Raw genomic sequence first — 27,181 nt, 5'->3', positions numbered from 1 at the left:
ACAAAAAGCTTTAAATAATTACTGCGTGTCACAATTTGTTAATGGATATTTACATAAACCAGACCAACCCTAAAAATGTACAGGAGGTGCATTGTGCATTGTGCATTGTGAGTTGCAACGTCCCATATTTTGCAAAATCTACCACCTTCCTAACTTACCTTACACCTTTGGAGGAAAAGCAAAACAAGCTGCAGAACCTTCAATACAAAAATACATATCTTTGCAACAAAATAAAGCCAAACCTGACATTATGTTGTATGTATGGATTTGTGATTTAATTGAATGCAATATCGTTTCTGTGAGAGAACACCCTCCATTTTCAGTCTCATCTATGTAATGGACTCTATGCACAGCCCCACTACTTCCTGAACTTCAGGTGGGTCCTTTATTTCCTGTCTTTCATTATTGGACACACTGATTAATCCAGGTGTGTCTGCTACTTCTTGTTGTGACTTCTGATTAATTAGGCACACCTGGATTAATCAGTGTGTCCAATAATGAACTAGAAGCACTCGGAGAGCGCAGACCTCTGCCAAGGCTGATCAGTGGCCCCCCCTGTGGGCCCCCCCACCCCTGATCACCACCAAAATTTAATCATTTCTTCCTTATCCCATTTCCAACAAACCCTGAAAATTTCATCCAAATCTGTCCATAACTTTTTGAGTTATGTTGCACACTAACGGACAGACAAACAAACAAACAAACAAACAAACAAACAAACAAACAAACAGACAAACAAACAAACCCTGGCAAAAACATAAACTCCTTGGCGGAGGTAAAGACAGGAAATAAAGGCCCCACCTGAAGTTCAGGAAGTAGTGGGGCTGTGCATAGAGTTCATTGGACTAAGACAGTTATAAATATGAAGACTGTTTTTAATACATGAATCTAAATCCTTCAGTTGGTGCTTTTTTGTGGGTCTTTGTGCCTTCGGTTAAGTCTCTGAAAAGCTGCTCTATTTGGTTGACTAAGCCACTGATAAACTTCCCATTTCTTTACCTTCAAAAGTTCTTTCGTTCATCTTGCTTTCATCATTTGTCTAGAGAATCTTTTTCCAGAACTGGGCAGGCTTTTTTTTTCCAGATGCTTTTTATGAAATTGTTGTAAATAAATCACTACGCAAATTCTCTGCATCTAGTAATGCTACTTGAAGGCGAAGACACACCAACCCAATTTTCAATGGTTGGATGTCATTGGGCAGTCTGGTGAGGTCGGTGACATGAATCTGGTTGGTGTGAGAACATTATTATAATGTTCTCAGATCTATTTGTGACTATAATTTTAGTTGATTTGTAAAATGAACTTGATAAATGGTGTTGGTTACCAAAAAAAAAAAAAAAAAAAAGAATCTGGTTGGTGTGCTCTCTGCAATCGGCCATCGTTAATGCCGCCACCAGTCTTTACAGCTATGCCAAGATATTTCACACTGTTATTGTCTTCTACAATATAATAATATAATAGACACTGCTCATATCGTATCTGAATGAGTGCCAGTCAGTGTTGCCTATGGACTTCATTCATTCCATGAAGTGAACACTGTTAGCATTGTTAACATAGCGCGGTTTCTCCTTAGTTTTCGCCTGTGACATCTTTTGTCTTCCACAAGAAGAAGCCTGGGAGCTGAGAACGCCAGTATCTTCTTATTATTAGTCATCCATTCAACAAGTACAATAACAACAACCCTTCTTGACTACTCAACACTCTCTGCTGACAACAATGATTGACGACAGTGAGCTCTGTGTTTAGAGAGATGTTCCATCATTTTCTGTTTTTACGTCTTGCACAAGAGCAGAACATACGCTGAAGTTGGTAGTCGATTTGGTGTGTTCTTCACACTTTTTTGACCATGTCAGGGAGACAGGAGCTGACTGATAACAATAATAATAATGGATTAGATTTATAGAGCGCTTTTCTATGAACACATACTCCAAGCGCGTACAGTGGATCCATTATTCATTCACTCTCACATTCACACTCTGGTGGTGGTAAACTACATTTGCAGCCACAGCTGCCCTGGCTGCCAATCCACGCCTATACCATAGGCGTGGATAGGTGCCTATACCATAGGCGTGGATAGGTGCCTATACCACCTCTGACCACCACAGAATATTCATACGCATTCAGCACTGGAGGCAAGGAGGGTGGAGTGTCTTGCCCAAGGACACAACAGGACATGACTGGGACAGAGCAGGATTCGAACCGCCAACCCTGAGCCATGGCTCAGATGATAGTCAGGCTGCCTTTTCTGGTGACGATCGGCAGTTGGGTTGGTGTATCTTTGCCTTAAAGGCTTTAAAGGGCTGGTGTGACCTGCTATTAGTACTAATGTCTTCAGTGAGGTAAGCTGAAATGTGTTCACTTAAGAAGGCTTACACTGGTTTAAGAAAGACATTAAGCAAGTTATTATATTGTCCTATGAAATCCAGGGGATTTTTTACTGGTGCCTGCACCTGTCTGCCTTCTCACCGTCATACTGAACAAAACCTAAGTATCACAGGATTTTGTATCACTATCGCGCGACTCCCGTGGGGCCTTCGATGTCATTTAGTTTTTTATCATGGCGTGCTCCACACTCTGGGGTGTGTGTTTGTGTGGGTGAGGCCTTGCTTGGAGTTGCTGCAGGCACCCCTGCCTTAGACGTTGTTGTCGCCTATGTGATTGAATCAAACAGGGAACTGGCCAGGTCCCTGTGATGCTGATGGCGAGCTGCCCAAGGCTTTTAGCTTGAAGAACCTGTGAGCTTCTGTGACATTCTACAACCTTCTACAGTGCGGTAGGAGGGGCTGTAGCCTGCACACAACATCCCAAATACACATAGACTGATTCTGCTCTGACATATTCTGGACTTTATTTCATTTGCACTTGAACAATTGCGAACTCTGCCTTTGCGTGGCTACCCTGATCTGGTCTATTGTGTACCTCAGACTGGACCGATGTCCATTGAATTACTGGACTCTCATTTTGCTTGGTTATGGTAAATGGTAAATGGACTGAACTTATATAGCACATTATCTACACCTTCATGGTGCCCAAAGCGCTTTACAATTCCTCACATTCACCCATTCACACACACACACTCATACACCAGAGGGCGACTGCTGCCATGCAAGGCGCTGCCTGACCCTACTGGGAGCAATTTAGGGTTCAGTGTCTTGTCCAAGGACACTTCAACATGTGGACAGTCAGAGCCAGGATTCGAACCACCGACCCTTTGGTCATTGGACAACCCGCTCTACCAACTGCTGTTGTTATGTACATAGTGTAAATATTGTAAACATTCTTTGCTTGTCAATATTCAGTATACTTCACATTCTGCACCATATTACTGTCTCCTGTCTGTGCTTGAAACTTAGTTCCACCTCCCACCCTGAGCTGACCACTAGTCTACTGGTCCTAGCCTATACATCATATTCCTTTATTATTTATTATTATAGCACTTTTGTACAAATACTGTATTACAATAAGTGTTACACCCACAATAAACATGGTATATAATATCTGATAAATAAGAGCCTGTATATCTGAGAGGGAGAGAGAATGTGAGGGATAATGGAGGAATCTGAGAAAGTTAGAGAAGGGATTAGAAAAAAAACACAGAACTAAAGCGAAACATGATGACAAGTGATGCAGACAGAGTGAGGAGACCAATGGATTATGGAAAGATGTGAGGGAGATGACAGACAGATGAAAAAAAGAATGGACAAATGAAAGCAGGAGTAAATAAAGTGTGAGTAAATGGCAGATGATGTGTGGGAGTTGATGACACTGATGCATGCAGGTGAGTTCTGCACTAGATTGTAAATGTGCTGTTCTTTGATGCTAAGACGCCCTGAACTGAACAGTTGGGGTTTGATACACATTCATCCAGATGCTCTTTAGTCACGGAAAGCAGCTTTGCGTCTGGATCTGGATACAACACAATATGTAGATTTATAGCCGTGTCACCGTGGCTGCATGCAGATGACAATCTACGTCTACTGCTATGGGAAGAGGAACCTCAAGACTACGAAGAGGTAGAAGCAATTTAACATTTGAAGGGCTCATTACATTACTGTACAACCCAGTCTCTTTTATCTAAACCACTTAGGAAAAAACAGATGCATACAGTTACAGGTTCTGAAGCTGTAATTTGCAATTCAAAGCTGGCTGCACCCTGTGCCAGAACAGAAAATTAGTAATTACATCTCAGCCACGATCAACAAAATGTTGCTTTTCTTGGCATTGCATGTCCAGAATCACATACCTGCATCTGTGTTACGTAGATAGGCTTGTTGACGAGTATCCAAGTGGACGTTTCGTAACAGGGAGGGATGGTGATAGAGCCCTCATAGGTGATGTAGCGGGTGGTGTCTGGGTAGAGGTCGGCTATGTTTAAACCCATTAATAAAATGCATCATCTACAGAAAGAGAAAAAGACAAACATTAACAGGGGAGCAATGTGTGGTTAATGTAGAATACTGCATCAGGACATTAATCGGTTATGTTTGGACCATTTAATAGGATTGAGAGACACCATGAATAAGCTCAGAGTGTGTGTGTTCTTGTATTAATCAGCTACATGCATCTTTTACTTTTGTGGTGATTCATCTCATGTCCCTCCACACAGAGTAAAACCTTAGACTTATGCAAGGTTTTCCTTCCTATGTGAAAAAAAAAAAAACAAGTGTGTGTGTGCGTTTGTGCAGCTCTGCTATGTTTAGCTCCATTAACGGGATGGAATTCTCCAGAGGACTGTGCATTTTCACAGCAGAGGTTGGAAAACAGATTTTGGCAAAGTAGAGCTGATTTGTATGAAATTAAAAATGCGCACATACTGGAGGAAGACTGAGCAGAAAAACACTGTGTGTGCATTTGTGTGAGTGTTGGTATGTTATGTAAAATTGTCTGAAAGAGAAAAGAGGTAGGTTTGCGTGGGTTCCTTTGGACTTGTTGGGACAATGTTTAGTTTTTATGTTTTGTATGACATTTTAGCTGTTTCTTCCAAAGATTTGAATGTAAACGTTTGGTTTCAGTGTAAGACTTAGTTCTGACAAAACTGAACAAAAACCACTATTATTATCAATTATTCTTTCAAAAAAACAGAAGGATTTGAACAATTTGAAAATGTATTTTTGCTCGTTCTATACAAAAGCTGTCACAAATACTGTTGCTATATACCTGTATCTACACGTTGTGAAATCAGTATAGACCCAACACTACTGGACCATTTGTCATGAGATGTGAAAGGTAGGACTCAAGCACATGATGCTGAAGGGAGAAATGGACGTATTACAAAGCAATACAAACAAAAACCTGGAGGTGAGTCAGAGTCCGTCAAGTTATGTGTGAGGATGAGGAATGAAAGTCTGGGTTATGCAGAGGTGAGGTTGGCAATGATCCAATGCTGCACGTCTGCAGGACCAAACCTTTAATAAGGCTTGATTGTGATGTGTCACACCCGAACAGGTGAGTTTGATTGTGGAGGGAAGAATGGAGAGGGAGGAGCCAGCAGTCACACCGGAGCGGACCATGACACCAACACATGGACCTGGGTTATGGTGGAATACACTTATCCTCCAAGTACTGTCATTAAGCCTACAGTAACCAAAATTTAAAGTCCACCAGGAACAATGGTTCGTCTAAACACTAATTGCATAAGATGCCATTTTATTTATTGGTTCTACAATTTTGCCCTCTGAGAAAAAAAGGATTTTCAAACAGGGCTTTTTAGGTTTCTCAGAGTGCAAATCACTGTGTCTGTGTGTCTGTCACTGTCATCATTTCTGTTGGGTTGTTTGTGAATCATCGACTCCCTTCAGTTCATTTTAACACATATACAGTAACATTGTTTGACTCCTGTCCATTATACATTGCACTCAGTATAGCCCAGACCCATGTGAGATGGCTGCTGCAGTGTACGATCAGATATTCATTTTCATAATCCGATGTCAGCTGCCCTAATGAGAATCGCATTGAGGTTAGTGTCAAAAATTCACTTGTTATTGTTACTGCTGCAATGCTTTTTTTTTTTTTGCTTTTTTTTGCATCATTAGGCAAAAATATAATTGCCTTTCAACATATTATACTAGTGGTGTGAGAGGATATGAGACTTCTGCCTCTACGCCCTGCCTGTGTTTCCAGTCTGTAGGAAACTCCATGGTACAGCTTTCCATCTAATCACATTTTATTATGTATTCTCAGACAGGTAAGGAGGTTAAGTACATGGCTGCCAACTGTTATTGCTAATCATGGATTAGATTCTGTCAGACAAAACACAGCCATGATTCTACTGCTCTACTCTGTGGCTTGACACGGGAGCTTAGAAAAGTGGTTTCATTTGTCCAAGAATGCATAAAATGGTATCAGGATCATCTAAGAACAGAGAAGGAAGGTGTTTATTTTCAGATTCTGTCAAGTTTTCCTCCTGATTTCAGATCATGCAGGTTTAAGACTGGATTAAAACTGCTGTCACTTTAAGCCTCCACCATTTTCATGAAACCTTTACCATAATGCTGTGTTCAAATTAAAAACAAAGTTAATGTCTTGTGCCACATGATTACATATAAAATCAATGCAAAAATGTGAAAAGGTAAGCACCCCTCCACGCACTCACCTAGTGTATGTTTGGGCAACACATGGATTGTCATGAACCTGGTGAACTACTTTACCCATGGTGTTACGTCACTAATCTAAAATGACAGCATGTGGAACGAACCTGGAGACACAATTGGACAAAATACATAAACTCTGTGTGTCTGTCTGACAGAACAAGTCAAAGATTTTAACTCATGTCCACGAAGTTTGCTATTACCAGAGCTCCCTCAGCACTCTGGATTACTGTTGGCATTTGTCTTTACCTGATTTTACCTGGAGCTCACTAATAAAACTTTTATGACAGGATGAAAAAGGACAGGACTGACCGAAAGTGACTGAAAATGTAGGACAACGTGGTAAGTCCTAAAAATATGCATCTGTTTGTTTATTCTAACTGTTGAACTCTACTTTGCCAGTAGTGATAGCCACTGTAGTGTTGGAAAACATCTTTTAGTTTTGTTATTTGATATGCAAATTCAACAACCAAAACGACGTCAGTTGTTATGCACAAACAACAAACCTAACCCTACCTTCTTTGGTGAGAAAAAAAGGTCAGTTGTTTATGTGTGCATGCATTTATGACTTCACTATGAATTCACACTTATTATTTATCTGAACATGTAGAAATCTGATGTTTTCACCTCATAAATGATTAACTAAGGCATGTATGTGAGTCTTGAGATACTTTCACAGCATTAGTAACTTTGAAACAAACCACAGTGATTTGTCCACTATGGGATAATTCATTTGGGCAAGTGTGAACACAACTGTATGTGGATGCAGACCAAAGCAGTCACAACAAGATCAAGATTTTTGAGGTGCAGTGTGTGAGATTTATGGGGATTAGGAGACTGTATTTGTGGTGGAATATAATTTTCAGAGTTATGTATTCGTTACTGTATAATCATTTGAGAATTTGAATGAATGAGTTTTCATTACCTTAAAACAGTGGTTCCCAACCTTTTTTGGCTCGTGACCCCATTTTAACATCACAAATTTGTGGCGACCCCAGACATTCAAAACGGAGACTTCTTTTTTTTTTTTTTTTTTTAGCTAAAATTCATTTGTTTTTGAATATCTAATAGTTTGCTATACTATGTTGCAAATAAACATTACTTTTAGATGACATTTAGGCTATATAATGTATATAATGCACCTTTTTGGTGTCTGCTTCTCAGTTTCTCTTGGAGATGTTTTAAAAAGCCTGGAATGGACAAACGCTGGTTTTAATGACATATTTTTGTACTTGTAGCGGACACCATAATAGAGGTGAGGGGGATTCAACGTGTTCGCAATCTCAAACTTCACCACTAGATGATACTAAACATTACACACTTGCAACTTTAACAGAGGTGAGTTTGGTACTAAAACAAAGTCTGGGATGGTTTGGCTATGTGAAAAGAAACTCAACAAAAAGGAAAATGCTCCAAGTTTACAAAACTCATTATCTAAAATAAATATTTAATTTTTTTTTTTTTTTTTTTTTTTTTGTAGCAACTTCATCAGTGCTCCTCATGTTTCTGCAATGCAACTAAAACATGATGAATTATAGTGATGGTATAGTCATGACACAGCCTTCACATTTCCTCTGACCATTTTCAGTTGAGCAAACAGGTTGTTTTACCCAGCTAAATATCTCAACAATTCTTGGATGGACTACTAAAACCTTTAGTAATCATTACGCAACAAGAAACACGCTTGACAGCAAGTGTATTTTGGCCAAAGAAGACAGACTAGCGAGACCAAAACTCTGAGACTTTCTATAATCATCAGCTATTTGAAATGCACCTTCGTCTCAAACACTCTCCAACTGTGAAGTCTGTCATATGCAGCCAATTTAAACCACCCATATAACTCCAGGAACCACGTAGAGCCAGGCAGATGTTTAGTTGAATGAGCTTGTGTCTGGAGTAAATCCAAGGGCAGACAGTTCACTCTTGTGCATGTGCATGTGTGATAAGGAGAAACAGTGAGTGTGTCTTACGTTTGTAGTTGATTCTTGTGATGGTGTCTCTGTTGAGCATGCGGTTGAGAAAGGCGTTAGAGTTTTCAGAGAGCTGAGTGATGACAAAGAGAGAGGGGGTATTCAAATATTCATCACAAACTTCAGTGCAACACACACACATGTATAATGCAATACAACACATATAGAAAGTGGTCCAAGTACTAAAACATAGAGAACTTCTTCCTGCATTATAGGACAATCTGTAACACACAAATGAGCTGATCATTTTCCCTATCAGCACTAGGGTTGCCAACCGTCCGTATGTAGAAACAAAAGTACACGTCCCATATTGAGCTGAAAAGGGACGCATTTTCACATACACGAAATCGGCAAAATAAATTCACCACCCCGGGAGGAGTGGGCAATTGGGTCAGCCGGCCCTGCCAACTCTGTCCCTTTTTTTTTCAGGGAGTTGGCAACCCTAGCGCTACAGTATGTTAACCTTGAGCTGATGTCACATTGTCTTAATCACATAACCCCATTTAAAGTATGTATGTATATACTTATTTCTTTCCTCTTGTTCACTGTGGTTGTTCTGACCTTTATGAAGATGGAAACCACAGCGATGCCATGAGGGCTCTTGGCTGCTTCACTGTAGTTGGCATAGAGATCCTGGTTATAATGGATCAACTGGACCTGAGAGACAGAGACATACACCAAGATGGAACACAAAAGATACTCCAAAGTATTCACAGTAGTATAAAGGCTTGAAAGGTCAAGATTTTCCTCTGAATCATCCACTGGGAAACCCCACCAGTTTTGTGTTTTTGTCAGTCATTGCACAGTATAGTGGCAGCGCAAAAATGCACAGACATAACATGTGGAATTATAAATAACTTGCATCCTGTTATATCATCATGGTCAAAGGATCGTGGATGTGTGGATTTGTTCTGAATGTGACATCTCCACACTAAGTGCTGTAGTTATAAGGAAGTATGAGGCATTCAAATGTGACAAGTGAGTCAGTGGGTATTTTGTATGGGTTCCAAAAGGAAACGGTACAATGGAAACACCAGTTTCCCCTTGGAGATGGGACTCTCCAAAGTTTCCTCCAAGAACTTGCCCAAAAGAATAAGTGAAGTCACTCTCCCTGTTTCAGTCTGGATGTGCAACCTCTTCAATGGCTTGTTCATCTTTTGTAATCCTTTTTATTGCTCTGCTAAAGGGGTACTTGTAGCAAATTTTCATTGCTAGCTGTTTCAAAAGATCACATATGATACTAGCGGTTCCGTCAAGTAACTTTCGCCATAGCCCACTGTCAAGAACGCTTAAGTACTAAGTCACACTGCTTTATCAGTCAGGCATGGTCAGCAATAGGTTGCCTCCTTCACCGGGTGTTTTAACACTGGTAGTGATGGACACTTGTTGATTTGTCCAATTACCTGGGCTGTGATGGGCTGGTCACTGACCCCATGCAGCAGACACTCCTCTAAGATGACACATTATTGGCCAGTGCTGTGCTGCGTCTCTAGGACAATGACAAAGTGCAAAGCTTACAGCTGCACAAACAACAAGCGCGAATGTGTTCTTTCCACTCACTAACTACTGCTTGTTTACTCACACTCAATCACCTGGAATCAATGATGGTACATCATTGCTAGTTGGCAATGGCTGCTCCCCATATGTTCTGCCCCTGCCCATTATTCACATAATAAAAAGGTCCAATGTGGTGCATTTATGGCAATTTTTTTTACTGAATTTGTGCCTCTCTTGCTTATAAGTAATATGTAAAGCGCAATTAATGTCGTAGGCATGACCAGTACAGTTACATTTTAAATCAGTTAAATCAGCGTAACTATTGGTACTATGGAATTACAAATGACTTAGCTTAAGACCATGCAATGTTAATGCTACAAGCCCCAAGAGACTTGTATGTCAATGATAATTGCTCTGGCTGTGTTGTAATTCTCCACTTTGTCAGGGGACACCATCAGGGGGCGTTTGGAACAAGAAAGCTGAGAAGGGCCACTGTGAACAAAACGGGGCTGTTAGTCTGTATAAGTATCAATATCATGCTGCACTCCCCCTGCTTGACAATGTGTTACAGATTGGTAACCCGCTACCCCCCCCCCCCCCCAAAGCAATTTTTGGGGGGGGGGGCAGGAAGGTCATGATAATTTGTTCAAAAAAGGTTGAGAAACACTGGTCTGCAGTGACATTAACTCCCTTTGCCAAGGCATCTCTAAGGCAGCCAGACAAGCCAGTCTTTCTGCACATCTCTTTGAGACGATCTTCCAATCAATTACATGAAACATGAGTAACAGTAGTAGTACCAATGACACTCCTAAATCACCAAGATTTTTTCTTACCAGGATAATGAGATCATTCTGTCTATATGGGTGCCACTGACAACGCAAGAGTTACTGAACTTAAAAGTTCAGAGATTTTCAACTGGCAGCTCTTGAAATGGCTGCAGGAAAGTGGTAGAGTGTCTAGGTCTGAAACTATCCATTTTTCTCATTATTTATTAATTTGCTGATTGTTTCCTCAACTAATTCAGCAATTTAGTGTTTTGTCTATAAAATACTTGAAAACAGATAGCCAAAAATAGTTTTTTTTGGCAATACTTTATAAAAGATGTAATAAGTTTCAATTACATCAAATACAGAAACAGAAAATATTTCAATGTTTCAGTGAAAATTAATACCTTCCAAGGCCTTTTGATAAGAAAACTCACTTTGAGATTTTTTAAGACCTGCAGATGTTCTATATTACTTTATTCTGACACTACTAGCAAGTTGCTTTCACTGACCTTTCTTTAAAAGAATCTGGTAAATTTCTTCCCTCGCTATTTTTCTTTTCTCTTGTGGTACCTTGATGTTACTTACTTTTCAAATTACATAATCACAGTTCACCTGCAGACTCAGTACCAGCTCTCCACATGCTGAGACAATCTATTTTTGTCCACCCAGCTGCAGAGTGAACTGTACCATATGGGCCTTGGAGATGGTGGAGGGCCCATGAGAAAAGATAGCATACATTAAGAACTCAGACTATTTGTTTAGACAGAGGTAATAGACTAATAAACTAATAATGCTTAGAAGAAATCAAAAGCTTCAACCTCCTTCTCTACCATGAATGTCCTAGATGTCATGTTCCATCAAACTCTAACTGAAAAGCTGTTTTGTGGACGAACTAGTGTGCTTAATACTTAATACAAAACGAGAAAAACATTTTAGGGGGACCTTTGGAAAAATCTCTCTCTCTCTCTCTTTTTTTTCTTTTTAAATTTCAATTGGAGTTCGCTAAAAAGCATTTTTAAAAAATCAAAAAGTTTTTTTTCACAAAACATACAGAAAAAATTTGGTTGTTTCCTCTTACAGTTCTTTGCATCAACATGGAACAGGTGCAAACCTGATTTTGCAAACCTAAGTTTGACCATTCTGAACCCTAAAGAAATTGGTTTGGAAAGTGTGAGCCTTTTTTGTCATGGCACATTCTACAGGTTGAAAAGAGAAAATGAAAACAACAACAATGAAGAATTCTGTGAGATCAGTAGAAATAAACAGTGTGCAATAACTGCAAACTAAACGCAATGTTTGCTGTTGATTCAGGCAAATACTGAGTTGAAGGGAAGTAGTGAAGGCAGTAGTCCTAAGTGTGGAGCTGCAGACCTCATCTGGAAGGTGCCATGTAGCTTTTCTGTGTTGAATTCATCTGATTTCACCATGCCATACAGGTTTCCCCACCATCAAAAAACAGTAAGTAAATGAAAATCTTCAGTGGTAGCTGACTGCTCCAATTGTACTAAGTGCTAATGCTCTTGCAGGATGTTGTGTGTATTAGGATGGGTAAAATGTAGAAACCAAATTTCCTTACAGGAATAATAAAGTGAGTTCACCTTGAACCTTGAGACAAGTTGTAAAACCAGAGCTAAGTTGGAAGAAATGGTCTATTACAGTTAACTCTCTTTATTATCCCCATAGGGTTCAGCCTCTGCATTTCACCCATGCTAATACACACACAGTACCTAGCATTACCATTACCATCAGCAATTTACATTAGCACTTAGCACATTAGAAGTGAGGTGCCACAGAAGGCCCTCAGAGTCCAGGCTGTAAGGCAATGACAGGAGAAATAACCTCCATAAACATGTTTTTGATGGCAGGGGAAACTGGGGGGCCTGGAGGAAACCTGCACGATGCAAAAAGAAGTCAAATTCAAGAGAGAAAGGCCTCATCTGGCAATCAAAAATAGAATCCTCTGAGGGGGAACTACTAACCACTATGCCACCATGCCTTGTAATAGAGCCTAATTTTGCTTGAACTGTGTATTTGACTGAATGCCAGAGTTCAAAGGTCTAATATAGGAGACATTGTTGCAAGTAGTCTGCAAATCTGATGTTATGTTAATAATGATAACAATCCTAGTAAACACCACACCAAATATGAGTTTTACGTCTTCCCTGGTTGTTGAGAATTTGGGGCTTTGAAAATGAGGTATAAACCACATTTTACTGTAAAAACCAGTGGTAGTTCAACAAAACCTTTCAAAATGTTATCCTATACAACTCTCAAAGCAGTGAATTATTTACAACTTCAGCATTGTAGTTACTGGCACAGTTTGCTTTGCTGCTGTCTCCTTCCTGACCCTGTCGCTTCAACAGTAACACTGATTTCACCTGGGACTCCCTACTGCTGGCTTCTCTTCTTCTTCTCTGGTTTTGATTGGCAGCCAGCACTTGACTTAACATGTGTATTACTGCCACCTACCGGATCGGAGTGTGGTACAGTAAATTAGCAGGAAAAAAAAATACTATTACTAATAAAACAACAAAATAACTTAAAATAATTTCTACACACACACACACACATAGATATATATATATATAAATATACATATACACATATATACACACACATATACATATATATATATACATATACATGTTTTATTTATTTATTTATTTATTTATTTATTTATTTTTATGTGTTGTTTTCTTACTTGCTGTTTTTAATCATCTTTTACATGTTTCTTTTATGTTTTAAATGTGTTTCTTTTTGTTTCTTTTATTTCAATGTCCTGTGTGAAGCACCTTGAATTGCCTTGTTGCTGAAATGTGCTATACAAATAAACTTGCTTTGCCTTACACACACACACACACACACACACACACACACACACACACACACACACGCACACACACACCCTATATACCTAACAACAAAATAAAATGACTTTAACTAGTTACATTCTGCCTATTAACCCTGTGTCCTTTCAGCCACTGGCCTTCCTGCATCTCCCAGTCTGTTACCTACTGTGTGCTGTCCTCTGCCTCACCATGCCACACCTAATCAGCCAAACCCATTCCACCTGTCTGCTCCCTCTCACTCATCCTGCCAGTCACACCCATCTCATCAGGCCAACTCTCCTCACCTGTTTACCCAGCTGCAGCTCATCCACCAATCAGCCCAGCATATAAGCCTCACTGACTCTCCAGTCCTTGCCAGATTGTCCTCAGATCCTGTCAGACTCTCCAGCATTCATCTGTACTCATGTTTCTGTCCCCTGCCTCATTTTAACCTTAGCTCTTTTCCTTAGTCCTGGCTTAGACCTGATTTCTGCCTGTGACCCTGAGTTTGGTGATTTCTGGATTTTCCTGGTTTCGACTCTGCCTGGCACGACTGTGTGTCTTCACCTGTCTCCCGGTTAACCTACCTGCCTTCTGCCCTGGACCACGTCTCTTCACCTGTCTCATAGTTTAACTGCCATAAAAGGCCTTGATGTTCATACATGTAATTTTGTTTGTTTACAATATTTTATGTATGTAATTTATATTTGTGACTTTGTTTAATGATTAGGAACTTTGTTCACAGTTGGTGTTGCACAGGGACACTCTTAGCTGTCACAGTGTTTGGACCCCATGAAGACCATAATGACATGTTTTTGCTACATTCATCAGATAATATAAATTACTTCTATCAGATAGTATAAATGACTTCATAAGACAAAACAGTTTGTTTTTCTATACTTCAAAAAGGATTTTGCATCCATTTCCCTGAAGGATTTTGTACTGCCTGTTTTCACCCCCTCTTGGTTTTGCGCAACCAGCAAAGTATGTTTATTTATGTTATATTGTGTCGCACATATTGGTTTCAGTCAATGTGTATGTGTGTTTTATTGTGCGTGTTGCTTAGTTCAGTGGTGGATTTGCCAGTGTTAAGCTCTGATGAATAAATCTATCAGTGATGAAGAACTTTGGCGTGGTGTATTTCCTGGAGGGAGTGACACATGCTAACCTGCTTGTCTTCTGTTCTGGACCATGTCCCTTCCCCTGCTCCCCATTACACTCACCCTCCTTGTTCTACACTACTTACTGTGTCTTCAATAAAGACCTTCTGAAAAGATTCTGGTGTACTGCATTTGGGTCCTAACCAAACCTGTGATAGTTACACTACATTTAAAAACACATTAAGACAGCAGGGTCTGTGTGTATACAGTGTGAATAATGCAGTTGACCAAGTTTGTATCCATGAATTCAACTATACTGAATGTGGGAAGGTTTCAGCGTTACATTAAAGACCAAATGGGGAACCCATGAGTATTTCACACATTGCACCAACTTTTCTTATTAAACTACAACTGCTGCCCAACGGGTGGATGCTTCCAAGAAACAGTTAAGTTGTAATGTTGAAGTATACTTCCGCAATTCATCTCATATACTGCACATACATTATGTATATGCAAATACATATATTATGCATATGTATACTGTGTACATATTTAATATGAATACATATGTTTATGACTTCTCATAAATATTCACTTGGCCTCAAGGAAGAGTTGACTTGACCACACCACTAGACTTCATATATGAACTGCAGTGTTTCACACTAATTTGGATAAAACAATGTGATGACATTTTCTACCCAAAAGGCTAAACATGGCTCTAAGTCAAATTTTCTGTTGTCATTTCACTTAGACAAATAAAGAACGACCGGAATGCAAAGCAAGAGAGATTTTACAGCTTCCGTTTAACCTCAGTCTATCTGGACTTCTATCGTGATCATGTTCCATTTAATGACATGGGAGCTCTAAGAATTCAGAGTCAAGAGACAAGAAACAACAGTTTAAATTTTCACAAACAAGACTGAATACATTTCAAAATGCATAATGAGCTTTGAGGTGAGTTACGAGAACAAGATTCCTCACATGAAAAATGTACTTTTAATTAAAGATGAAGATTAGAGATGCAGTGAATTTGTTTATTTATATGTATTTGCCTGTGTACATTTTTGGGTTACACTGACTGAGAACATATCATGTCCTTATTATTGACTGTAAGCTGTGAGCCATTATTAGGCTGTAAATCCTCCTGTGCTCTTCTGTGTGTGTTTGACTTGTAGATTATGCAGGTACATCTGTATCTGGTGTCGAACCTCTCCAGGAAAACCCTGTCCGTTGAGGAGGTGCTCTGATCCGTGGGCATCTTCACTTCCAAAATGGAGTCGGACCTCCTCCAGCCGGTAGCTGTAACCCAGCGGACCTCCAGAGATATTGACCAGGTGTGCTTTGTCCGGACGCAGGGACACATGCTTCCCTGTGTTGTACATGGTTCCACCCATCTACATCAGAAAACACAAACAGACAGAACAGGTCACTGTGAATGCCAGGGCTCCAACACAGCTGCAACACACTGATAATTTTAGTGCAAGTAACATCATTTTCTCAGCAATGTGGTGTGCATGCTCAAGAAAATAAACCAAACTGTCTGTGAGCTATGTTTTTTTCATATTTGTGCCTGAAAATGCAAGAATTACATAAGTAATGCATGAAAAATGTTCAGTTAAGCCTCCAGAATTATCTGTGGGCTTGCAGTCATTTGGTCAGGGCTCTGTTTATAAAGTGAACATGGTTGTGCAAAAAGATTGGTAAGGAAAAAACAGAATCTCTTTTTTAAGGTAGATGTAATCATACTGTATCTGGAGACATGGCTGATTACAGGCTATTGTAATTTTCAGGCTACAGCTGATGGAAAAGGCATCTCATTGTTACACTTGAATTATTTTAGAGATTAAAAAACAAGAGCAGTAGGTTGGGTTTCCTCCTGAGAGCCACAGTCCCCTGTAGCTGATACATAATTACCAGTATTATATAAAAAAATTAATTATTAAATTGGCACAGCTGTTATTGAGAGTGGTTTTGAAAATATGAAAAGTGCACACTGGGTCTGGTCAGGATGGTCTAATAAATGTATCATATAAAATTTGAAGAAAGGATAGGGAAACAGTGTAAAAAAAAAAAAAAAAAAAAAAAAAAAAAAAAAAAAATATATATATATATATATATATATATATATATATATATATATATATATTACATTAATGTTTCTCAACTTCGGTTTAAATGCTTGGAATCAAAAGAAATTGCTGGCCTATGTACTGTATGTTTCACTGTTGTTTCTCAAACAAAGTTTATGATGATTCCATATTTGAATCAACAAAATAATCTGGATTGAAAATCACTTTCTTACTGTGAACATGTATTTAAAGTGTCTGTATATGCAGGTTTTTATCCAGTGTAATAAGGCTGGAAATGTGACTTTTTGTGTTTGGCAGTAGACATATAATGTCCCAGACCACCTAAAAAAACACTTTAGTCACCTCTGTTGAGACATGCAAGACCTCCCTCTGGGTATAAAAAAAAGATTATCTGTGTCTGTAAATTCACCAGTGGGTATTTGTTCATGTATTATTAGCCACAGACCTTATTTCTGACATTCAACCAAAAAACTAATGAAAACAAGAAAACAAAATAATACCATTAATGTCAATCTAGTGCAAAGTTCTAACTCAATCCCTGTTTTTAAAACTCAGTTATATTCTCAGCTATATTCTAACATCATTTTATATTTCATGTCACTTTACTTATGACAGGATATCTGTTGTCTGAATAAGAACATTATGGCTGACATACACAACATTAAAGAAATCTTAAAAAGAGACCCTCATTCTTGTTAAACCTAGCAGACATTCTTGAGCACAAAAAAGGATTCAAGTGAGACTTGATTCCAATAATAGATAATAACGAGACCTCATCCAAGAGAGGGCAAACCCATTCAACTCAAGTCCTTGTTTTTATGGCTTCAGTGCACTCCAGTCAAAGTCGTAAGGCTCAAGCCAATTATATCCTGCCCTCACTGACCTCCTGACCAATTAGCTTGTCGAATCTGTTCAGTTACTGTTTGTGAAATGCCTCTTGAGATTAATTGTTGCCCAGCTCTTGACTGTAGCCATTGCCCTGTGGAAAACAGCCTAACGTTTTCTAGTCACATTAAGCGAGGAATATCTCGAAGAAAATCTACACTTTACAAACATATGCTGTCTGCAAACTCCAAGAATGTACTGTCAGTCGGAAGACTTCAATCAGAAACAACATAACCATTAGATGACCTGCTATAAAATGTACTGCAGACAACTAGCATATGCAGAGGTTGACTCTTAATGACTTCGCTGACACCCTGACATTTACATTTCCACCACCAGCTGGTTTTGAGTTATTAAGTGAAATATCTCTGCAGTGTTATCATTTATCCCAAAGTGTAACACTGCTTATGGAGACTTTCACCAAAAGTGTCATAATGAGCCCTTTTTTTATTTTTAACATGGGTAATCCCATTGCCTCCGGCCTCTGTGGTACTGTGGCCCAGTTAGAAAAGCAATCCAGCTTTGTCTACTGACAAAATGCAGAAAAGCGGAAGAAAGTGGGATGTGCTGTGATGGCTGTCGAAGTTTGCTGCAACTTTTTTTTTAAATATATCTTGTATAGAGGTTTTAGAGAGCTGACTCCCTCAGCCTAATTATGAGACAACAGGAGAGTTATGCCTTACTTGTTCATTGATAATTAATGTTGGGTTAGGTTAAGGTCCATAAAGTCAACCAGAGCTAAATCGAATTAATACCAAGGGCAGGACTAAAGCAGAAAGCAGTGTTGTCTCTACTGATCTGCATTTGTGAATGTAAATGAAGGAGGTCACTTTCCTACTTTCAACGCTAGTAACCTTTTCATACTTTAGATCCACTTACACTCAAATTCAACTTTAAACAAACTGCATTAACCCACTCAGGAGCCCAGAGCTCTGTTGCACCAGAGTAAATTGGCCTCAAATCACAAGATTTCACACAATATTCCCAACTGAACATCGTCAACTTCATATGTTTTATATTAACAGTCCTAGTAAACAACAAACAAAATTTCAGCCTTATATCTCAGTTGGTTTTTGAGAATCTGGCCTTTGAAAATGAGGTATAAACCTAATTTTAAAGTAAAAACAAGTGGTCCAGAAAAAGATGCAAATTCAAGAAGCCATTACTTTTGAACTATTCATGATATGTGCATGATGTTCTATGGTACAAGATACCATAACCTGCAGTAGAAGAACATACCCAGTTACATATTTGTTTAAGAATTTTGTGTTATTATTGTGGTAAATAAGAAAGAAAATTCATATTGTTCATGTATGACAAGGTCTACCATAAAAATAATGATTTCCTTGGAACAAAAAAACATGTTTGCATTAATATACACATAAATATGAAGGTTTTTTTTAATATACAAACAAAGTACATATATTTGGATATAAATGAATTAATTGTAATTAATTTTGTCCATCTTGTAGATATCGTGAAGATTGTTGATAGGTGTAAAGTATTGTATTTAGGTAATAACTACAGCTGTACAGTCCATCATATACACAACCACACTATATAGGGTAACATACAGGGTGCCCTATTCCTGGGCAGATCAAATTGCAATGTTTCAACATACACATAATCATTACCTGCACTGACAAACTGTGAATTAAAATTGTAGATGTTAATTACAAAACATGTCTTCTACAACAGTGTTCTACAACTAGTGTCTGGTACCAAAAACTCTGAAACTAATGATTTTTCTGGATTTAATAGAAGTGGACAGTGTTTTTCCCTGTCATCCCCTCAGCGTTACATAAACTGTATTGTAGATTCCCAAATGGTTCAGTCTTTTCTGGGATTATACGGTACAGTAGCAGGCACTGTGTTTCAAAGAAAAACATAAAAAAAACAACAACAAAAAAACCCCCTAAAAACCACATTACTTAGCCACCATTCTAATTTGTATCTAATACATCTGATCCTAAATATTTTTTAGGCTCCAAAAGATGATCACATATTCAGAAGTCCAAAAACTACATCCAACTAAGCCAACAAACAACAAGACTTTAGGAGGGCATAGGTTTGCATAGAGATGGTACAAACCTGTCCATTCTAATATTTGTAATAATCTTTCTCACTGTCTCATCTTCTAGATTATGGATTTCAAACATATGGTCCGCTAGCCAAAAAGGGTCCAATTCGGCCCATGGGATGAATTTTGTGAAATGCAAAAATTACACTGTGGATATTAACATTCATTTTAGTTCAGGTTCCACATTCAGCTCAATTCGATCTCAAGTTGGTCAGACCAGTAGAATACTGGTCTACTACTCCAAATTCTTTTCTCTGTTTCATTGTCAGAAAAAAGTAAAATTACATGACAATGTTTACATTTACAAACTGTCCTTTCACAGAACATGTGAATAACCTAAAGAAATATGAACAACCTGAAATTTCTTAAGAGAAGTGCAATTTTAATAATTTTCTGCCTATTACTAAATGTATTGTGTATTTCTACAACCACCAGGGATGCACCGATACCACTTTTTTCCAGACCGACTACGAGTACTTACATTTGAGTACTTGCCGATACCGAGTACTGATACGAGTACTTTAAATCCCATTCCAGTTCTTAGTTCCTTTTGTAAATGTGCTTTGTTGTCGTTGTCATTAGTCTGACTGGAACAAGGTGCTGCTACTGACATTGAATGTGTTGGAATGAGCGTTTCTCAGTTAATCCACCAGGGAGTGCTGCTCTTAATTAACCATACTGGACAAATACCACGAAGAAGAGGAAAGTTTTATGAGAAGAAGAAAGTCAGTAATGACAAACATGGAGACGACAGAGTTAACACTAATGTGATACTAATATTGCAGCGTTTTCGCTGGTAAGGTTTAAAAGCGAAGCTTCAGCAAGTAGAGAAAAGAGAAATGAGTGACAAGTTTCGTTTTCACTGGTGGCGGTCTGCACCGCTCCGTACCCCCGGCCCAGCTCTGGGTAGTTGTCATAAATCTGTCAGTAGTTTTTCTCTAACTCACACACTGGCTCTTTGAACAGATCCTCTACCTCCACAGTTCCCGCTGGTATTCTCCGTCTGAGTACGCATCTGCCAGCACCTGGAAAATGGATGGAATGTATGCAGAGGACGGACAGAACGCTCCGTCCGTATCCGTCTGTGTCTTTAACGTTACTTGCAGTCACCGCTACCTTTCTCACTGTCATTTATTTTAAAAAAATCTCCACACTCTTTACACTCCCCACACATTATTCGACCGCTGCATACCTGCTGCACTGAACTGTGAATGTCACATGGCCGTAAGTGGTATGGCATTTGTATCGGATTACTTTTACGAGTACAAAATGAGTACACACACTGAGTATCGCAGCCGATGCCAGATACTGGTATCGGATCGGTGCATCCCTAACAACCGCTGTGATCTAAGTTGTAATGCACATGTATAAATGAGAAGCTGAGACAGAATATTGTTGAAATTGCAATTATCTTTTTTTAAAAATACATTTGGTTTTTTTCATGGTTGTTCATGTTAAAAGATTGTTTGTAAATGTACGTTTTTGTAAAGTAATTTTACTTTTTTCGCTCTAAAACAAAGACAAAAGTTTGGAGTTGACATTATTTATAAATTATGTTATTATTTTAATGGTCCAGCCCACTTCCAATCATATTGGAAGGATGTGGCCCCTGAACTAAAGTGAGTTTGACACCCCTGTTCTAGATGGTGATGCCTTTTGGAGCGCTACTCATGTAGTCATAAAAGTGGAGTTACATCCTCTAGTGTTTTCCTCCTGTGGGTCCACAATACACATAGAATAGCAGTTTATCCATCACATTTAGTACTTTTCCAGGCTACCAAAAAAAAATGTGAAAGTTGGTCAAAAACACCAGTGACTTTGGAAAATAATGTCATATGATAATCATGTTAGTGTTATCTACAGGGATAAACCTGGCTGTCATCAGCAGGCTACCACTAACAGAAGCACACATAGGTGGATGTATCGAGACATGTCTTGGATTTCAGTTGATTGATTTTATGGAAATGTCTTTTTGTATTATTTAGTGTTGCACCTTACTGACAAAGCCATATCATTGCCTGTTTATTTGTCTTAATTAGTTCACAACTCATATCCATGTCAAAGGACTTTGCTCTATGCCAGGGGTGTCCAAACTTTTTTTCAAGAGGGCCAGATCTGATAATGTGGACATTGCCAGGGGCCAGTGGTCCCTTCGGACGTTTTTTAAACAGTAAAAATTACATATAAAAGCGCTATTCTACAACAATTTTAATTTCATTGTCGCAATATCATTTTTTAAAATGGCAATGTAACCAAATCTAAGCCACTCAGGTGTGAACAAATAAAAAAACAAAAAAACCCAAAACATTTCTGCCTTCCTTTCACATCTGGAGTCAGATAACATAGAACAAACTGTGTGGAGTATCTTAAACGTCCAAGAAGTGGATAAAAATCTTAACCCCACATTCATTTTAAACATGACTTATATGAGTAATCATTACTCACATTTTACTCAGTAATGCAAAGTCTGTTAGCATTTAAGATGAAAACATATGACTCTTACTCTTGTCTTTCACAAAATCATTCAGAGAGTAATATTTTGTGTCACATCTACAAGTACATAACACCAGCAGTTATAGGCAACTAACCTGGCAACTTGGTATCCTGCCTTGGTGGTGAATTCACTGAACTCCCAGGTTCACAAGAAGAGTCACTGTTGTGAATTTAAAGCAGCTTGAATTTGCTTCACTTTTTCAGAGTGCTCATTCCCTGCTAGCTTGTCATATGCGTTAGCATGTTTTGTCTGCTCGTGTCTCTTTACATTGAATTCCTTAAACAAGGCAACAGTCTCTTGACAAATTAGGCAAACACAATCGCCTCGATTTTCAGTGAAAAAAAATTGTAATTCCCATCTCTCCTGGAAGCGGCGGTCCTCACTGTCAACTTCGTTTTTTTTATTTACAGGCGCCATGGTTAGAAATTAGCGAAAAGGGTTCACGGCAAAGTCACAGAGCCAGATAGAGTAAGAGTGGTGCTGCCACCATGAGGTGACAGGAAAAACTGCATTTTGAACCTTTTATGATTCATGTACACGGTTCAACAGTCAAAGCGGGCCATAAACAATACATTCTAAAACCGAAGCTGTGGGTCGTATAAAATCTGACCACGGGCCGTGATTGGCCCCCGGGCCGGACTTTGGACATGCCTGCTCTATGCTAATGCTGCCTTCATGTGCTATGGGACCTAGGGTAACTACTACTTACAAAGTTGAAAATTGAACATGATCGCCCCCTCATGTAGTATTTTCCATGGGGAAACTAGAAAAAACAATTGATACACGAGTTGCTGAGGCGAAAATAACATTTGAAGTTTTCATCATAACAGAGTGCAACGAGGAACTAATCGCAAATGATAAGCACTGCTTTTGTTAACGTTCTGCTGTTGTTAACTGATGATTTTGCACATTTATAGTATACACAATTTGCAAAAAAAAATTACAAAAAAAAAAAAAAAAAAAAAAAGTGGAGTTTGCATGTTCTCCCTGTGTGTGGGTTCTCTCCGGGTACTCTGGCCTTCAAAGACATGCATTAATAGGTTAATTGGTTAAGCTAAATTGCCCATAGGTATGAATGTGAGAGTGACTGGTTGTTCATCTCTATATATCAATGTATATATGTCCCTATGACACTTCAGAAGATCCATGAATGAATGAATGAAAAAAATGCTGTAGCAGATGAATCAACATGTCCAAAACTTGTTTACCTAAGTAGTATGTCATGATAAATTGTGTGTCAGCCATTTTTTATTTTGCTATGCACTTGAACACAACACACTGCTAATTTCAAATTCACAAGTGGAAAGGATCATCGTCCCGATAGCACATGAAGGCAGCATTAGTGGCCTAAATGGATGACCGTCTAAATCACATAGCAACAGAGGAGACATTCATCTGATTGGCTGAATTATCCTCAAACTCCCAACACAGAAACATACGTCACAAGGTTTGTAGCATTCAGAAGGTATCTTTTCACCACTTACACTGGAGTTTCTTACGTTAAGAAGGTAATTTAATGTTCTTTAACCTTTTAACGTGCAACCTATTCGAGCAGCCTTGAGGGAAAACTCTTGAATCCTTTACTTTGGATTAGCATTAGGTTAGTAAAAAAATTCTTGGGAAAAAGAAAGGTAAACTGCAATGAATCAAATGAAAAAGTTTGTCATTCAACAATCTCTAAGATTAGGGTTAGGTGCCAACAACAGAGTGCTAAAATCTGTGTGTTCATTTGAAGACTTTAATCAAATAGCATATGTTAGATTTGCTGTGTTTAGGAAGTGGCTAAAACACAACTTAACCACACATAAGTATCCTTTTTTTTTTTTTTTTTTTTTAAATTCTATTTTGTCCAATTTCAAGACAACTGCAAAGTGAGAAATCAAACTTAGGAAGGTCTGCATCTGACAAGCATACAGAAGAGAGCAACCATTTTGCAACCGCACATGGCTAGTGATATCCCCATAACTGGTTCACATTTCCCATAAAAAGGGATTTTGTCCACAGTATTGGTCATTCCCTGATATAGCATAACAAACTCTGATTATCAGGCAAAAGATGCAACTGTAACATTCAACTCAACCACAGATATCCAGATTCCATAGACTCCATCATCACTGTCCTGAAGTGGTTTGAGTGAATCGGTGCAGGGAACTTCTGATGACCAGGTTCTTGGAAAAGGACCAATCAAGCAAAAAATGTGCTTGGGTGGTTGACCCAAAAAAACAGTGTTGGAATGGGGTACAGAATTCTAAAATGGGTTATGACCATCTATGGGCAGTTGGGAGCACATTGCTGCCCCCTTGTGTACAGAAGTGACTGGAAGATGCTGTTTTTATAGATGTGTACTTCATTACCATGCTTGTTGCTGTATTTCTCACTCTGCAGTCTCCTTGAAAATTAACAAAAAATGTAACCCTAATGAAAACTTTAAAACGATGCTGGTGACCTGATGGATGTTAAGAGAAAAACTCAGTTATTTCATAATATTGACATGACAGTGTCACACATTAGTATCTCCTCAAATCCAAAGTTCTGATGTTAGTGTTGAGTTTATCTGCAGAGCCCTGCACATATTGGCTCTACTGGATGCAAACAGCATCAGAGCTTATGTTCTGCTGCTCATGTCCCTCCTGGCAACATGTTAACCAATAATGCTCTTTATCCACATGCCAGCCTTATTTATCATAAATATTATATGACAGTCACTGCATTCACATATTCATTAGTGCTGGTTGTATATAATAAATGAGGAGAAAGAGCAGAGGCTGTATTTAATTGTGGCTTGCTACTGCTGGGCTAGTATGAAATTAAACCATTACTCACAAGCTGAAAATGAATTCATGGCCTAATCCATAAAGAAAAGCATAACATCATTTTAAAAGAGGCTCAGGATTTGGGATCTAAAAATGATTGGATGATTTTCTCTGTTTCACGTTATTCAACAGGTTCAGTTATGACACAGAGGCTAAACACGTTTCAGCTATATACTGCATATTATAGTGAAACACTCCATTATTATACTACCAAACCTTTGTGCCTATTTCCCCTGCATCTTACTCTTAATGATGAGTAAAAACCCAGAAAATAGTGAGCATTTTGTACTTCCAGTTACCTCAAAATAATTGAGTTTTTAGAGTTTTTCTTCATATTACTGTAATAAAGTTTGCTCTTAACACAAGAGGAGAAGATTTTGTTTATTCTACAATCTAAAATATATAAACAAATACCATACTCTGGAATTTTGAAGGTTTTATATCATTAAATAAGGATACTCTTTAGAGGAAGAATGGATACAGTGGAACACCAAACTGTGTTAGATTAACACAGGAGACTAGTGTTTGTGACCTGCGTCAAACTAAAGGCAAATGCTTATCATACTTTAGTTCTATATACACACAATATATATAAACACACAGCGGCCTGACCAGGTAGAGGACATAGTGTACAGTAACATCTGTACCAAGGGTCGAAATGGGAGACACCCCCGAAGGTGATTCAAGATCCTGTGGGACTTCCAGATCCATACTGATAATATTGTGATGGTGGTGATCAATAAACATCAGAAGACAGCAGTAGTGATAGGTGTAGCAATCCCAACTGATAATAACATCAGGAAGAAGGAACACAAGAAGCTCAAAACACGAAGAGCTGAAAGAGGAGCTGGAGACAATGTGGGGTGTGAAGGCAAGAGTGGTACAAGTAGTGATGACACTGAGGGTAGTAACCCCCCTGTCATTTTGGTTAACAAAACAATATTGATATATCCACTTACAGGGGCTAAATGAGGCAGTTAATACTGTCCAATGCACTAGACATAACCTCATTATAATTTTTAAAAAATTTTTTATTATCTTAAAGTTCTATCCCACTCAACCCTGGCACCTACAGACATACATTGAACTTCAAACCTTTTCTCTACAAATACTCATACGGTAAAATTTTTCCCCTTTGGCCAGATATGGGCACTTTTGTCTCCAACACCCCCCCATAGTAGTTAAGATTCCGGCTGTTCACTCAGGCACCCTGGGTTCAACTCCTGGTGTAGGAAGATTGTTTTTTTAGTTGAGAAAAGTGGGTCCATCTTTTAGCTGTATGGGCTAAATATCAGTAAGAGAGGTAGCACTTAGCATTAGCTTACCCACAACCCTTTGTACTCTACCATCTCTACTCCTTTTGGTCAAATATGGGAACTTTTGTTTCAATAAAGTCTACATTGTCTAGCGGTTAGGTTTCTTGGTGTTCACCCAAGTAACCTGGGTTCAACTCCCATTGAGGGAAGATGATCTTTTGTCTCCAAAAAGAAAAAAAAGTGGGTCGATCTTGGCTACATGGGTTAAATATCAGTAAGAAAGCTAGCATTTAGCATTTACCGCTTTTACAGAGCACTACTATTTCAGGAATATTTCACTTTTATTCTGGAACGTCTCTGCAAATGAAATGGTGGGATCATTTGGCCCCCCCTCTGTCACAGCTCTGTAACGACTCTGGAGGTAGTAACAGAGCCGTGATAGGTGGAATCCTTATTCCGGAACGCTATGCAAAAGGAACACCTTTTGTTCCGCAACCAAGGTTTGTTTTGATGACTTATTGCGTGTGCGACCCTCGCACCAGGGGAATTTAAAAATGAGCGCGGGCCGTATAGAGTAAACAAACAAATCAACGCGACCAGAAAGATGTCAAACTGGGGAGACACCGAGATCCGTGAGCTGTTGTCACTTCGGGTGGAGGACTCTATCCATGCTAACATTTATGGAACGGTGAAATACGGGACTTGTTTTGAGAGTAACACCGCTATGCTCGGGGTATTTCCAACACGAAAGTTATATGTCACGCTATATGCTGCGTCACTACCCCTTTGATTCCGGAACACAGGTCCGCTGCGT

General features: G+C 38.8%; 1 pseudogene; it reads right to left on the bottom strand.

Moving 5' to 3' along the window:
• Positions 1–27,181, bottom strand: part of LOC115424370 (carbonic anhydrase-related protein 10-like) — a 195,821-nt pseudogene that overhangs the window by 17,208 nt on the left and 151,432 nt on the right.

Source organism: Sphaeramia orbicularis, chromosome 8 (assembly GCF_902148855.1).
Source record: "Sphaeramia orbicularis chromosome 8, fSphaOr1.1, whole genome shotgun sequence".
In the NCBI taxonomy this organism is placed as follows: domain Eukaryota; kingdom Metazoa; phylum Chordata; class Actinopteri; order Kurtiformes; family Apogonidae; genus Sphaeramia; species Sphaeramia orbicularis.
This window is presented reverse-complemented; position numbering and strand designations above follow the sequence as displayed.